General features: G+C 42.9%; 1 protein-coding gene across 1 annotated transcript in view; it reads right to left on the bottom strand.

The window, feature by feature from the left end:
* LOC137620734 (acylglycerol kinase, mitochondrial-like) overlaps positions 1–16,608 on the bottom strand; it is a 120,061-nt gene that overhangs the window by 102,279 nt on the left and 1,174 nt on the right. The window lies entirely within an intron of this gene.

Raw genomic sequence — 16,608 nt, 5'->3', positions numbered from 1 at the left:
GAAGAATGCGCCTTTCAGTCTCGGCAATGAAAGGCTATCGCTCTGCCTTAAGTCTAGCCTTAAGGCTCAAAGGGGTGGATATTTCTCCCTCGCTGGAACTTTCCCTACTCAGACGAAGATATGATCTTACCTGCCCTCAGAAGGAAGTGAGACCTCCTCCATGGAATATGGTTCGAGGTCTCAGGCCTCTTAACCCTTTTACCCCTAGGCTCTTTGGAAATTTCCAATCCTTAACCCCCAAGGGGTTATTTTTTCCCCAGCACATTTTGCAGTATATTTTTTTCAAATTGCTCTTACAGCCTTAATTTTTGTCATAGGGAGGTCACGTTGGTCTCATTCTCTTGGAAAATGCCTGAATTTTCTCAAAAAAATATCAAAAATATGAAAAAAAAAAATTTTATAGCATTTTTTTGCAAGGACGTACCGGTATGTCCATGGGGGTAAAGGAATGAGTTTTGTGAAACGTACCAGTACGTCCTTTGGGGGTAAAAGGGTTAAAAGACCTCCCTACGAACCATTTCGCCAGGCTTCAGATCGCCACCTAACTTAGAAGGCGGTGTTCCTACTAGCATTGGCCTCGGCCAAGCAAGTCGGTGAACTTCATGGTCTCTCGTTGACATTGCCCATGCAAGGGGATGAGGGGAGGTAACTTCCATATTCATCTCTGAGTTTGTGGCTGAGACAGAATCCGGGAGTGCCGGATCTTCGATTCGACTCTTTTCGGATTTCGAGTCTTCGTTCTGTAACAGATGACCCAGACCTTCCCCTACTGTGTCCAGTAAGGAGTCCGAGGTTATATCTCAAAGAACGGCTGCATTTGTCCCCAAGTGCAAACTTTGTTTGTGAGCACTGCGAGAACAAAGAGGAGGGTCACCAAGAATACCATCTCGGCATGGATTCGTAGGGCGATCCATCTGTCCCTGAATCCTGACCCTCCTCCGTCATGTCGCCTTAGAGCGCATGATGTCAGGGGCGTAGCTACGCCCCTGGCCTTCAATTAGAACTACTCAGTGACGCAGGTTCTACAAGCAGGAGTGTGAAAGCATCAGACAACCTTCACAGCCCACTACCTGCAAGACGTGACCCACAGGAGGCTCGATACGTTCTCTATCGGCTCTGTGGTGGCTGCACAACAGCTGGTTTAAACCTCAGGCTCCTTAATGGACAAGTAGCAGAGGGTTGAGGGCATTGTTACCCAGTTTTAGTCTGCATGAAAGAAAAGTTATGTCTGGCCCATATTCTTTTCTTCATCCTCCCTTCTCTTGGGGAAAGCAGCATCCTGGGTTCTCTGCACAGCTGACCTCAAACTACTGCGGATAAACCATGTTTCCTTGTGTTCCTAGTATTAAGTTAATAATGTCACGTCCCCATACCCTGACGAGGTGGTATTGGGAAAGTCCTAGCCTAAAGTTTTCCATCTAAAGAACTTCAGGTCAACTTCCTAGGACGCGTCACACATAATCCTTCACACACAGCTTATGTATGCCGCAGCCCTTGCATTGCAAGATGCGAGCGAGGTGCAGGGACTTTTTATTGTTGAGTGCTGACACACTCAGATAATGAGTCCCCGGGCAAAGCCAAAAGCCAGTATGGCTGGGACTTATTCCACCCTTCCTAAGGGTTAAGTCACCCACTTTAAATAGCGTGGTTTGTATTCCAGTTACAGAACAAATGACAAATTCGGAGATAATTTGTATTTTTCCTAACTATACAAACCTTAGCTATTTAATCAAACTTGCCCGCCAGCCCTGTCCCCCATGAAGTCCTACCTCTAAGCAAAGTGAGCTTACCACACAGGTGTGTGAGGGGGGAGGGTAGCTAACTATCCTCCATACCCCCCGCTAACTAGCGGTGGGGTAGTAAACCCTCGTTAAAATTTGAATGGCTACGCCGAAAGTAATACCCACTTTAAATAGCGTGGTTTGTATTCCAGTTATTATTATTATTATTATTATTATTACTATCCAAGCTACAACCCTAGTTGGAAAAGCAAGATGCTATAAGCCCAAGGGCTCCAACAGGGAAAAATAGCCCAGTGAGGAAAGGAAATAAGGAAATAAATAAATGAAGAAACCAAATTAACAATAAATTATTCTAAAATAAGTAACAATGTCAAAACACATGTCGTATATAAACTATTAACAACATCAAAAACAAATATGTCATAAATAAACTATAAAAAGACTCATGTCCGCCTGGTCAACAAAAAAGCATTTTCTCCAACTTTGAACTTTTGAAGTTCTACTGATTCGACCACTCGATTAGGAAGATCATTCCACAACTTGGTAACAGCTGGAATAAAACTTCTAGAGTACTGCGTAGTATTGAGCCTCGTGATGGAGAAGGCCTGGCTATTAGAATTAACTGCCTGCCTAGTGTTACGAACAGGATAGAATTGTCCAGGGAGATCTGAATATAAAGGATGGTCAGAGTTATGAAAAATGTTATTTTCCTTAGTAAAATAAATTTTTGAATATACTTACCCGATGATCATGTAGCTGTCAACTCTGTTGCCCGACAGAAATCTAAGGTCGGGATACGCCAGCGATCGCTATACAGGTGGGGGTGTACACAACAGCGCCATCTGTGAGCAGGTACTCAAGTACTTCTTGTCAACAAGTACTCAATTTTCTCCTCGGTCCACTGGTTCTCTATGGGGAGGAAGGGAGGGTCCTTAAATTCATGATCATCGGGTAAGTATATTCAAAAATTTATTTTACTAAGGAAAATAACATTTTTCAATATTAATCTTACCCGATGATCATGTAGCTGATTCACACCCAGGGTGGTGGGTGGAGACCAGCATACATGTTAACATTAGAAGCTAAGTATCCCGTATCTCATTTTAGCAGTTATTCAAAATAACAAACATAAAATAAATAAGTACCTGGTAAGGAAGTCGACTTGAACCATTACTCTGCCTTTTTAAGTACGTCTTCCTTACTGAGCCTAGCGATCCTCTTAGGATGCTGAGCGACTCCTAGGTGCTGAAGTATGAAGGGCTGCAACCCATACTAAAGGACCTCATCACAACCTCTAATCTAGGCGCTTCTCAAGAAAGAATTTGACCACCCGCCAAATCAACCAGGATGCGGAAGGCTTCTTAGCCTTCCGGACAACCCAAAAATATTTCAAGAGAAAGATTAAAAAGGTTCTGGAATTAGGGAATTGTAGTGGTGGAGCCCCCACCACTACTGCACTCGTTGCTACGAATGGTCCCAGAGTGTAGCAGTTCTCGTAAAGAGACTGGACATTCTTAAGATAAAAGACGCGAACACTGATTAGCTTTTCCAAAAGGTTGCGTCGAATATATTTTGCAGAGATCTATTTTGTTTAAAGGTCACGGAAGTTGTGACAGCTCTAACTTCGTGTGTCCTTACCTTCAGCCAAGCTTGGTCTTCCTCATTCAGAAGGGAATGAGCTTCTCGTATTAACAGTCTGAAAATAATAGGATAAAGAATTCTCTGACATAGGCAAAGATGAATTCTTAACTGAACACCATAAAGCTTCAGACGGGCCTCGTAAAGGTTTTTAAAATAGAACTTAAGAGCTCTTACAGGACATAATACTCTTTCTAGTTCATTTCCAACCATACGATAAGTTTGGAATATCGAACGATATTGGTCAAGGCCGAGAAGGCAGCTCGTGTTTGGCTAGAAAACCAAGATGTAGAACATGTAGCCGTTTCGGATGAAAATCCGATGTTCTTGCTGAAGGCATGAATCTCACTGACTCTTTTAGCTGTGGTTAAGCATATCAGGAAAAGAGTCTTAAAGGTGAGATCTTTCAGGGAGGCTGATTGAAGTGGTTCGAACCTGTCTAACATAAGGAATCTTAGAACCACGTCTAAATTCCAACCAGGTGTAACCAAACGACGCTCCTTCGTGGTCTCAAAAGACTTAAGGAGGTCCTGTAGATCTTTATTGTTGGAAAGATCTAAGCCTCTGTGATGGAAGACTGATGCCAACATGCTTCTGTAACCCTTGAAAGTGGGAGCTGAAAGAGATCGCTCTTTCCTCAGATATAAGAGGAAGTCAGCTATTTGAGTTACAGAGGTACTGGTCGAGGATACGGATACTGACTTGCACCAGTTTCGGAAGATTTCCCACTTCGATTGGTAGACTCTAAGGGTGGATGTTCCCCTTGCTCTAACAATCGCTCTGGTTGCCTCCTTCGAAAAACCTCTAGTTCTCGAGAGTCTTTCGATACTCTGAAGGCAGTGAGACGAAGAGCGTGGAGGCCTTGGAGTACCTTCTTACGCGTGGCAGACGTAGCAGGTCCACCCTTAGGGGAAGAGTTCTGGGAACGTCTACTAGCCATCGAAGTACCTCGGTAAGTTATTCTCTCGCGGGCCAGAGGGAAGCAACTAGTGTCAACTTTGTCCCATCGTGAGAGGCGAACTTCTGCAGTACCTTGTTGACAATCTAGAACGGAGGGAATGCATATAGATCTAGATGAGACTAATCTAGTAGAAAGGCATCTAAAAGAACCACTGCTGGGTCCGGGATAGGTGAGCAAAGTATTGAGAGCCTCTTGGACATCGAGGTTGCGAAGAGATCTATGGTTGGCTGGCCCCAGGTGACCCAAAGTCTCTTGCATACATCTTTGTGGAGGGTCCAATATGTTGGAATTATTGTCCCTTCCTACTGAGACAATCTGCTAAGACATTCAAGTTGCCTTGGAAGAAACTTGTTACTAGTGAAAAGTCTAGACCTGTTGAACAGGAGAGGAGGTCACTAGCGAACTCGCACCATGTCAGAGAGTAGGTCCCTCCTTGCTAGGAGATGAACATCAAAGCAGGGAGTTGTCCGTGTTCACCTCCACTACTTTGCCTTGAAGGAGAGACCTGAAGCTTTTCCAGGTCAGATGTACTGCCAGAAGCTTCTTGCAGTTAAAATGCATTGTCCTTTGACTCGAGTTCCATAATCCCGAGCATTCCCTACCGCCTAAGGTCGCACCCCAGCCTACGTCCGATGCGTCTGAGAAGAGAACGTGGTTGGGAGTCTGAACAGTCAGGGGAAGACCCTATAAAAGGTTGAAAAAGTCCTTTCATCAAGTTAGACCAGACTTATCTTCCGGAAACCGGGATCGAGACCGCTTCTAGCGTCTTGTCCTTTTCCAGTGAAGAGCTAGATGAAACCGAAGAGGACGGAGGTGTAGTCTTCCAAGTGACACCAATTGAACCACGGATGACAGAGTCCTAACCAGACTCATCCACAGCCTGACAGGGCCGTATTCCTTCTTCAGCATCTTCTGGATGGATAACAGGGCTGGGGGTTGATCGTCTTGTTCAGCCATGTCCTGATCAGAGGGTTCCTCATCCGAAACTGATGAGGAAACGGCAACGGAGTGGGCAACGTCTGACTCGCTGAATCCGGTCGCACTGGTGGATGCATGACGGAGCCGGACACAAGATCATGGTACTGCTGCACAGTCTGTGAACTGTCAACCATGGGGATGCGAGGAAGTACAGCGACAACCCGAAACTGTCTAGACTGTCTGGGTAGTGCAGACAACCCCTTAATGGGTTGCTGAGGTTGACGCACTGCGTCACAACAAGTCACCTCTGCTGGTTGTTGAACGTCTTCCCAGTGACACACTGAACGTCCACAACCACCTCCGAAAGTAGCTTAACGTCAACGTGCGACTGGCAACCCACGCTGGGTCGCACCGGTGGAGGAACCATCTCAACTGGCGGACGTGAGTAGGATACCTCAGCGTCAACAGGGCGTACAACCAACCGGTAGGAAGGTCATTGGCAAGAAGGTTCTTCTCCGTAAAAAATCCTCTATCAAGGACTAAGCTTGGACTGCATGTCTTGCAACAAAGCCCAAGGTCTATGGGAGCAGGTGTGGCAACAGACGGGGTTAGCGACTGAAGCGGAACCATTTACCCTCCCTGGAAGCATGTTATGCTTTAATTAAAGTCCATAGGAGGCTAAGCAGCTTAAGGCTCCTCTCCAAATGACAGAGTCCTCAAGGGAATATCAGAAGGAGGGAGAACAGCACTTTCTCATCTACAGGAACCATGTCCGAGAAAAGCTAGGTTATCTCAGTGAGGGTTTCACTGGTGCAAAAGCAGCAGACCAGAAGGCAACGTTATGAAACTGCTTGACAGTCTGTGAACTGTCAACCACAACAGGAGCGTGAGGACATACAGCACTGGTGTATTAGTAGCAGACCAGAAGGCAACGTCATGTAACTGTTTGACAGTCTGTGAGTTGGCAACAACCAAAGTTGTGTGGGGAAGCCTCAACTCCTGACTGACTAGTTTGCTGCGGGCGAGTGGCGGTAACCACAGTGTGTTGCGGAGGCTGACACACCGTGTCAAAACACGACAGCTTGTGGTAGCTCACGCACGGCAACGGAGTGCTCCGTGTGTCTGTGGGAGTCATCATACATCTGGCAGGGTTGACTGTGCATGGGTGGAGAAGCTCTCACAACAAGAGTGTGGGAGCAGGCAGCCATGCCGGGCGCACAACCGTGGTAGGCTGTAGGCCCACGGGTGCATCGTCAACCTTCTCCGCAGTCGGAGTGTGGGAGCTGGCAACAACAAAAGCGGAGTGCTGGTGCGTGGGAGGGACTGCCGTGGGTTGCGGAGCATGCCGTATGGGATGCGGAGCATGCCGCATGGGTTGCGGAGCATGCCGCATTGTGTCAAAACACGGCAGCTCTACAGCACCTTCCCACTGCTGATGCGGTAGCTCACGCATGTCAATGGAGGGTGCAGCATGAACATGCGTCTGGCAGGGTCGACTGCGCATCGGAGGTGGAGCTCTCACAGGTGGAGTGTGGGAGCAGGCAGCCGCAGTATCTGCTGAGCACACAACCGTGGCAGGTTGTAGATTAACAGGTGCATTGTCAACCTTCTCAGCACGATACTCCTGCATGAAGGAGCAAGCTGAGACTGTATAGTCTGCAGCATGGACCACTAGGGTCTATGAAAGACGGCAACAAACGGAGCTACTGTCCGTTGTGACTGAGGGTCTAAAACAGCTGGTGCGGCAACAGACGGAGTTACTGCCTGTTGCGGTACCACCTTGCCTCTCTTGGGAGGTGTGCAGTCGTCGGATGACTGGAGCGAGTCCGAACTGACCCAGTGGCTACACCTAGGCTGTTGGACTTGCGCGGAAGGGACCGACTTGCACTTAAAAGCTGCAAGATTTGGTCCATGGTTTCTGCGAGAAACCTCTTCCGCAGACGAGGAATAAATGGGCTCTCTCGTCTTTGTGTGGGTGGGGGGATCACGTCGGCAACATGTGTAGATACACCCGAAACCACGGAGGGAAACGTCTGTTCGTCGATCAAGGCCTGTGGAACCCATAAGTCCTTCGACTTTACTTCTCCCCTGGGCTTGGGAGCTTGTAAGAGGTATCGGACTAGGTGAACAACTGGCACGAACAGACGAACCCTCGAACGCAACACTGTAACACTTTGCGCATATCACTTTATCACTTTTGATTTTCTGTTTGCACTTATTTCACTGAACTCGAAACTTTAAGTGATTTGTACCTGAAACACGCAATCCTATCCTTCATTAAAAGGTAGTAATTGCGAAAACAGTTTTACAATGTAACAGAAAAACATAATGAAAGATAAATAATTCAGTGGCTGGAAAAGAGACTAAACACTAGATCAAATAAACTACGTTTAAAATCTCTCACCGCATAAAGCCTGGGAACAAGAATAAAACTCTAGAAACGTTTTACCTTCTTCCCCTATAGCGACTAGGGAAAAGAGTAAAAAAAACGAGAACAACGTTACCCGCTTGAACGAAACGTTTATTCTCCTCTCTCTCCCTCCGTCTCTATCTCTCTCTCTCTCTCTTGACTTAGAACCTGAGAGATGAGCCCAATTATATATCGTTAAAACATATTATTTTTTAAAGGAAAAAACCTGAAAGGTTTCCCAAATAAAAAGTTCCTTTATTAGAATTAAAACCATTTAAGCTAAGAAAGAATGAACGAAACGCTAGAATCGGTTTACTCTTACTGCAACGTGAAACCGTGAAATACTCTCTCTCTATCGTAACGATAGAGCGCATGTTGAACGTTCTGAACGTCAACAACTGCGGAGACTAAACTAAACGTTAGTTCATCTTTGAAAACAGTACGAGACTATCAAAGAAATTCTTTCAAAAACATTAAAATTAAAAAAGCATAAATTCTTAAAAGGAAATACGATATGACGGGCTCAATGTTAATTAACTTCGGTTCCAAGTAAGGACCGCCTACTATTAGGAAAGGTCGCATATAAACAAACATAAAAATTAATTATTATAAGTTTATAATAAATGGAAAGTTAATCGAAGAGGCCTATAAATGGCGGAGAGATATAAAATAAATCTATAACTTGTTAAGCAAAATTACCAAAAACCTAAACACACTTCCGTCTAAGGGAAGGGTCGGTCATTAAAAGTGAAAGAGAGTCCATACTCTCTTCGTCACCAACACTTCCGTCTAAGGGAAGGGTCGGCCATTTAAAAGCGAAAGAGAGTCCATACTCTCTTCGTCACCATAATTAAATCTATCCAAAACGAGTTCAAGTTTTGAAATGAAGATAAAACCCCTGCATAGCGAAAGCTCAAAACTGGAATAGTGTACTTCACCAAAAAGTTGTGAAAACAAATCCAGTTAGGGACGGCGTATTTAGTAGGTCTTGCCTGTGGCACGACAGAGGAAAAATTGAGTTCTTGTTGACAAGAAGTACTTGAGTACCTGCTCACAGATGGCGCTGTTGTGTACACCCCCACCTGTATAGCGATCGCTGGCGTATCCCGACCTTAGATTTCTGTCGGGCAACAGAGTTGACAGCTACATGATCATCGGGTAAGATTAATATTGAAAAATCTTATGCAACATGCATAATGAACTAATTGAACGACGGTGCCAGAGATTAATATCTAGATCAGGAATAAGAAATTTAATAGACCGTAAGTTTCTGTCCAACAAATTAAGATGAGAATCAGCATCTGAACACCAGACAGGAGAACAATACTCAAAACAAAGTAGAATGAAAGAATTAAAACACTTCTTCAGAATAGATTGATCACCGAAAATCTTGAAAGACTTTCTCAATAAGCCTATTTTTTGTGCAATTGAAGAAGACACACACCTTATATGTTTCTCAAAAGTAAATTTACTGTCGAGAATCACACCTAAGATTTTGAAAGAGTCATACATATTTAAAGAAACATTATCAATACTGAGATCCGGATGTTGAGGAGCCACCGTCCTTGACTTACTTACAATCATACTTTGAGTTTTGTTAGGATTCAACTTCATACCCCATAATTTGCACCATGCACTAATTCTAGCTAAATCTCTATTGAGGGATTCACCAACCCTAGATCTACATTCAGGGGATGGAATTGATGCAAAGAGAGTAGCATCATCTGCATATGCAACAAGCTTGTTTTCTAGGCCAAACCACATGTCATGTGTATATAGTATGAAAAGTAATGGGCCAAGAACACTACCCTGTGGAACACCGGATATCACATTCCTATAATCACTATGGTGCCCATCAACAACAACTCTTTGAGATCTATTACTTAAAAAATCAATAATAATGCTAAGAAACGACCCACCCACTCCCAACTGTTTCAGTTTGAAAACAAGGGCCTCATGATTAACACGGTCAAAGGCAGCACTAAAATCTAGGCCAATCATACGAACTTCCCAACCACAATCAAGGGATTTCTATACAGCATTGGAGATTGTGAGAAAGGCATCACATGCTCCAAGGCCTTTACGAAAACCAAATTGCAAACTAGGGAGTAGATGATTACCTTCAGCAAACCTATTAAGACGTTTTGCCAGAAAACGTTCAAAAACTTTAGATAATATGGGAGTTATGGAAATTGGGCGGTAATCAGTGGGATTTGAGCTACCACAAACACATTTACATAGAGGAGTAACATTACCAATTCTCCAACTAGTGCTAAAAGCTCCTCTTCTTGCTAACTTGCGCAAAATAACAGATAACTTTGGAGCTAAGAAATCTGCTGTCTTTATAAAAAAACAAAGGAAAAATACCATTTGGGTCTACACCTCCATAAGCATCAAGGTCCACCAACAGAGCTTTAATCTCACGAGATCGAAAAGCTAAACTAGTTAGTTTAGCCTCAGGAAAACAGGAATGAGGAAGTTCAAGTTTTTCATTACTCTGTTTACTGTCAAAAACATCAGCCAAAAGGGTTGCCTTTTCCTTTATACAGTGAGTGACTGAGCCATCTGGTTTAAGTAAAGGAGGAACTGTTGCATCTACACCAAAGAGTGCAGATTTAAGGGTAGACCACCATTTATGTTCCTGAGTTGTACCAGAAAGTGTTTCTTTTATGGTTAAATTGTACTCCTTTTCAGTTGAGGCATAAACTCTATGAGCAAAAGCTCGAAGCTGAGTATAGTTGTTCCAGGTCAAATCTGATCTGTTACCCTTCCAAAGATGATAGGCCTCCTGTTTCTCCAAATAAGCATGTCTACAATCATCATTGAACCACGGTTTGTCCTTCACTCGGTACCTTAGCACACGAGAAGGGATACGCCTATCAATTATGTTGACTAGATTCTCATTCAAAGGGACAACAGGATCTACACTATTATATAATTGTGACCAATTCAAGCACAAAAGATCATGTAAAATCCCATTCCAGTCTGCTTGGGATTTCATATAAATTTTACAAGAATATGATATATCAGGGATAGGCTGCTCAGTCTTCACTAATAATGAAATCAAGGCATGATCAGATGTCCCGACTGGAGAACCAACCTTACTAGTTATAACGCCAGGGGAGTCAGTGTATACGAGGTCCAAGCAATTACCAGACCTGTGAGTAGCTTCATTTATGATTTGCTCACAGCCTGATTCAGAGGCAAAGTCTAAAGCTCTTAAGCCATGGCGATCGGTAGGAGAGATAGAACTTAACCACTCCCTATGGTGAGCATTAAAATCACCAACAAAGACAAAAGAAGCCTTTCTATCATCTTCTTGTATCTTAGCCATAATGGTAAGAAGACAATAGAAGACAGAATCATCTATGTCTGGATTCCGGTAAATCGAACACAAATAAAAGTTGTTATGCCTGCCACAAACTTTTATTACCTGAATCTCATGACATCCACATTGATAGCAGGACTTATGAGAAGCAGGGTACTCGGTCCTAATATACACCGCCATTCCCCTGGCCCTAGGGATGGCATCACGTTTCAACATTATTGGCTTCTTAAAACCAGTTATAAGGAGCTCAGATGAGTGCCTCATATTAGAAACCAAAGTTTCTGAGCACAAAAGAATATCATACTGTCTGGACGCAACTCTAAGGTCTTGGATATTTGCATGAAGACCACGAATATTGCAATACAGAAGACAACATTGACGAAATCTAGGACGTACTGGTCCCGGATTTCGCTCAATGTCTCCAGACAGCATAAGAATTAATGGAAATAAAAAAAGAGACATCATACTTAAAAACTAGATTAACAAGAATTATAACAAAAACAATACGTACAGAATTATAAACAAAGTGATTGATGATACCCATAGACTATAGTAAAAAGTCGGAAAAACTGGTCAACATGGAGGAGCCGATACACCATGCAAGGCTAAATACCCTCCAGGATAGCCACTTCAACTGAAGGGAGGACAGTAAGGATGGTTTTGAGAAGAAAAATAATCAGAAAAAGGAAAAGACAACCTCTTGATAAACCACCAGGCATCCATATCCCTTCTATTAAGCCTGCCCAACACACCATTTCAAAAAAACAAGAGGAAGAAAAAGAAAAAAAAAATAAGATAGATTAGTGTGCCTGAGTGTACCCTCAAGCAAGAGAACTCCAACCCAAGACAGTGGAAGACCATGGTACAGAGGCTATGGCACTACCCAAGACTAGAGAACAGTGGTTTAATTTTGGAGTGTCCTTCTCCTAGAAGAGCTGCTTACCACAACTAAAGAGTCTCTTTTACCCTTACCAAGAGGAAAGTACACTGAACAAATTGCAGTACAGTAATTAACCCCTTGGGTGAAGAAGTGTTAAGTATCTCATTGTTGTCAGGTGTATGAGGAAAGACGAGAATATGTAAAGAATAGGCCAAACTATTCTGTGTAAGTGTAGGCAAAGAAAAAATAAGCCGTGACCAGAGAGAGGGATCCAATGCATTACTGTCTGGCCAGTCAAAGGATCCAATACCTCTCTAGTGGTAGTATCTCAATGGGTGGCTGGTGCCCTGGCCACCCTACTACCTACAGTTACAGAACAAAGAGAAAATTAAAAGATTTTAAGAACAGCAACAATATCTCCTATATAAACTATAAAAACTTTAACAAACCAAGAGGAAGAAAAAATAAGATAGAATAGGGGGAGTATGTACGATAGCGGCCACCTATATGCCTAACTTAGAATACGGCAGTGTAAGGGGGGTCGCAGGGAGGCTTTAGCCCCTAGCCCCGTCAGGTAATCAGGTAAGGACACGGCTTGTAGGTTAGGTTAGGGGGGAAAGTTTAGGTTAGTTGATGTCCATTATTAATCAATGCCAGAGGAACTGGTCGCTGATATACAAAGGCTCCTAGAATAGTGTGCCCAGGTGTACCCTCAAGCAAGAGAACTCTAACCCAAGACAGTGGAAGATTAAAGATAGATTAAAGAACAATGGTTTGATTTTGAAGTGTCTTCTCCTAGAAGAGCTGCTTACCATAGCTAAAGAGTCTTCTACCCTTGCAAAGAGAAAAGGGTTTTATTGTAGTGTATTACAGGGCAATGTAACCTTGGAAAACAACTACTTTTTCTTATAGAAAAAATTACGCTCTCTTCGAAAATGACACTCGTTCCCGTCGCAAATGAATAGTTTCAGTAATATATATACATCTTGGGGTTTTGGGTGGGGAAAACATACTGGGGAAACGATATATAATCGTAAAACAAGCCCTTTCTTCTCTATACATTACCTTCTTGAATGTAGTATAATCAGAGGAAAATACAAAACAGTATATCTGGATAAACTTTGGAGGTGCCGTTGCAAAAATTATTTCATGAAAAAATACAGTAACCAGTGCTGCCAACGTCTGATGTAGATCAAATGTTAGCATTCCATGCTAACATTAGCACCCGTACGTACGTACGTTCGTGCATACCAGTTTTCGGCCTGCGCAAAAATCCCTCCCCCTGTGCAGAAGCTTTTCCCCCTCCAATTACTCGTTTTATTAGCGTATACCTTTCAAAATCATCTCATTTTGTATTCCCATTCAATATTATTCATCATACATTCCATTTTATCTTCCTATATTGGGTTTATTTCTTTTGTTATTTCCTTTTCACTCCCAGGTTTCACATAAATACTTGCTCTGGACTAGTTTGCCTATCCAGTTCATTCATGGTAAAATCATCTCATTTTATATTCCCATTCAATATTATTTATCATACATTCCATTTTATCTTCCTATATTGTTTTTATTTCTTTTATTATTTCCTTTTCACTCCCCGGTTTCACATAAATACTTTCTCTGGACTAGTTTCCCTATTTAGTTCATTCATGTTTACCCTCTAGACTCCGTTGTTTTTCCCTTAACCAATCACGAACCGATGCGTATTCATAGTTTACACAAGGGGGTTGTCAACTGATATTTCCCTACCCCCCTTCCTTTATCTCTTTGAGTGGTCTGTTCATATCCCTTCCACCAAATCCTTTTCCCTTGAAACCTTTGTCCTAGTAAGGTGTCCGTCATTTCAAGTGAGATTTATTTTTTCGTATTTTGCGATGGAGGTAGTTATAGAAACTTGTAACGGCTGCAGTATTCCGTACCTAAAAGCATTTGCTAAATTCCATGGTGATTTTTATGATTCATCAACCAATGTTGATAATTTCCTGAAAGCACACAACGTAATTCCTCAACTCTTACAGTGCCCCAAGTGCCGTTCCCTGCTATCTTACAGGAAAGTCATTCACGTGTTTTATTGTAATACCGAAACCAAATACCTAAAACCAAAAAGAAACGTCGTTGTGGTTATACTGTTACTTCTTATAAAGGTACATTTTTGGGAAAAAGTCGTCTACCCCCATGGAAGATAATACTATTTGCAAACCACTTTTTACATAAACATTGGCCCCACAACCATCCTCATCCTAGTCATAGGAGTTAAGCCGTCAGTCTCACCCTCCCGTGACCCGCAAGTTTCGACGTCTTTTTCATAAAGGTAAGTCATTCCTCAATAGTCATTATATGTGTTTTGTGACCGGGGAACTCCTAGGTTAGGTTAGGTGGGTTTGTTAGGTTCTGTGCCCTTTTTGTACTTATTATATATTGCGTAAAACTTATATGGAAAAATTATTTAAAATACGTATGGAAATATCTATCAATTACTATCGCTAGTAATGTCACCGTACCGTTGGTAACTCTGTGTATCATTCGTAACATGGAGAATTTTACCATTCTCAGGAAATGCCTGAGGTTTGTGACCTGTCATACTACTAGGTTAGGTTAGATGGGTTTGTTAGATTCTGTGCCCTTTTTGTACTTTTTTATATATTGAGTAAAACTTATATGGAAAAAGGTAAAGTTTTAGATTCAACCAAATTGGGAAATGTATTATATTAATATATTTTCCTAGTAAAGCACGTGATAACAAAAAACTTTCTCTCAATACATTATTGACGCTGATGTCTACTTACAGAGATAATTATTTCAGTTATTGTAGGTCTGCATTTTATTTCTAAGTGTTCTGTATACCTTTACGCTGCCACGGGACCTAGCTCTTGTTCGTTTGTATGTCTGTTTTCATCTTACTTGGCTCCGCCCCATTGCGTAATGTGACAATATTTGCTTGAATGCGCATTTGCTCCTCCCACTAATGTCGCTCCTCCAATCTAAATACTACTGGGTTCTTTTCAAGGGTTATTATTGGACGATTCATTGGTCTCTCAGTCTTGTTTCAAGGATCTGTTTTTCGTGCAATATAACATTGTAAACGATAGTATTTTGTTTTTTTCCCTATTTCATTATGAGAGAAACCCGTGATTGTCGTTTGTTTTCGGTTTTCAAAAGTTCCGGTTTCTATATTTTCAGCACACGTCACTTAACTGTCATGGATCCTCCGGTACGGTTGTGTGAAATATGTCGTTATTCCTATTTTGATGTGATCGGCCGATTTCATGGGAATTATAATGGAACTCCTGAAGTAGTGAATCGTTTTCTAAGGGAGCATTCCGTATTACCTTTAAGTGTCCAGTGTGGTAAATGTGATTCGCCTTTACATTTTCGTGAGGATAGACATGTGTGGTATTGTACCAAATCTGTAAAAATACCTAAAACGCGAAAAAGACGTTTGTGTAATTACACTGTCAGTGATTTTAAGGGAACTTTTCTGCACGGGTCCCACCTTCCCCCGTGGAAATTAATTTTATTTGTCAACCATTGGTTGCATAAGTGTTGGGACCACCATTTTGTTATAAAGGGCCTTGGTATATCTTCTTCTACTAGTGTAGACTGGAGAAGCTTCTGTTCAGAAGTAACTGAATTTTGTTTTGATAACCAAGAGCCTATTGGTGGTGATGGTGTAATAGTGGAGATTGACGAATCTCATTTTGGTAAACGGAAGTTTGACCGTGGAAGGCCTCTGAGTGATATATGGGTGTTCGGAGGTATTGAGAGGGAGTCCAAAAAAACATTTATTGTTCCTTTAATTGACCCTTTACCGCAAAAGCGTGATGCAGCTACCCTCATCCCTTTAGTTCAGAAATACATTAAACAGGGCAGCATTATTGTGAGTGATAAGTGGCGGTCTTACAATTCTCTGGCCTCTCTGGGTTACGATCACCGCAGTGTAAATCATTCCAAGAATTTTGTGAATCCTTCGAACCCCGAAACCCATACACAAAATATTGAACGGCTTTGGCGGGAGCTGAAGGAGTGGATACAACGCCCTGGTAACCGTTGCGAATATTTCAGGCAGTATTTGTCCCGGTTCATTTTTATACATAAATACCCTGAGGAGGAGCTGCTCCATCATTTTTTTATTGCAGCCAGTAAATTGTATCCTCCCCAATCAGAGGCTGAACGTATTCCAGTACTTGATGATTCAGAAGAGGGTCAACCACAACCTTCCACATCTTCATCGTCATCTTCCGTTTAAGGTAAGAAGTGATTTAACAAAATATATATATTCAAATTTACCCCTGGTTAAAGGGGGGGTCGCAAGGGGGGCGAAGCCCCCCCCCCCCCCCCCCCCGGTAGGGGTACAGGGCCCCTAGGTTAGGTTAGGTGGGTTTGTTAGGTTCTGTGGTGCCCTGAAAATTACTGTGGCCTTAAGGGGGGGTCGCAGGGGGGGCGAAGCCCCCCCCCCGGTAGGGGTACAGGGCCCCTAGGTTAGGTTAGGTGGGTTTGTTAGGTTCTGTGGTGCCTTGAAAATTACTGTGGCCATAAGGGGGGGTCGCACGCCCCCCCCCCGGTAGGGGTACAGGGCCCCTAGGTTAGGTTAGGTGGGTTTGTTAGGTTCTGTGGTGCCTTGAAAATTACTGTGGCCATAAGGGGGGGTCGCAGGGGGGGGCAAAGCCCCCCCCCCCGGTAGGGGTACAGGGCCCCTAGGTTAGGTTAGGTAGGTTTGTTAGGTTCTGTGGT

This window comes from Palaemon carinicauda, chromosome 27, assembly GCF_036898095.1.
Source record: "Palaemon carinicauda isolate YSFRI2023 chromosome 27, ASM3689809v2, whole genome shotgun sequence".
Lineage (NCBI taxonomy): Eukaryota > Metazoa > Arthropoda > Malacostraca > Decapoda > Palaemonidae > Palaemon > Palaemon carinicauda.
This window is presented reverse-complemented; position numbering and strand designations above follow the sequence as displayed.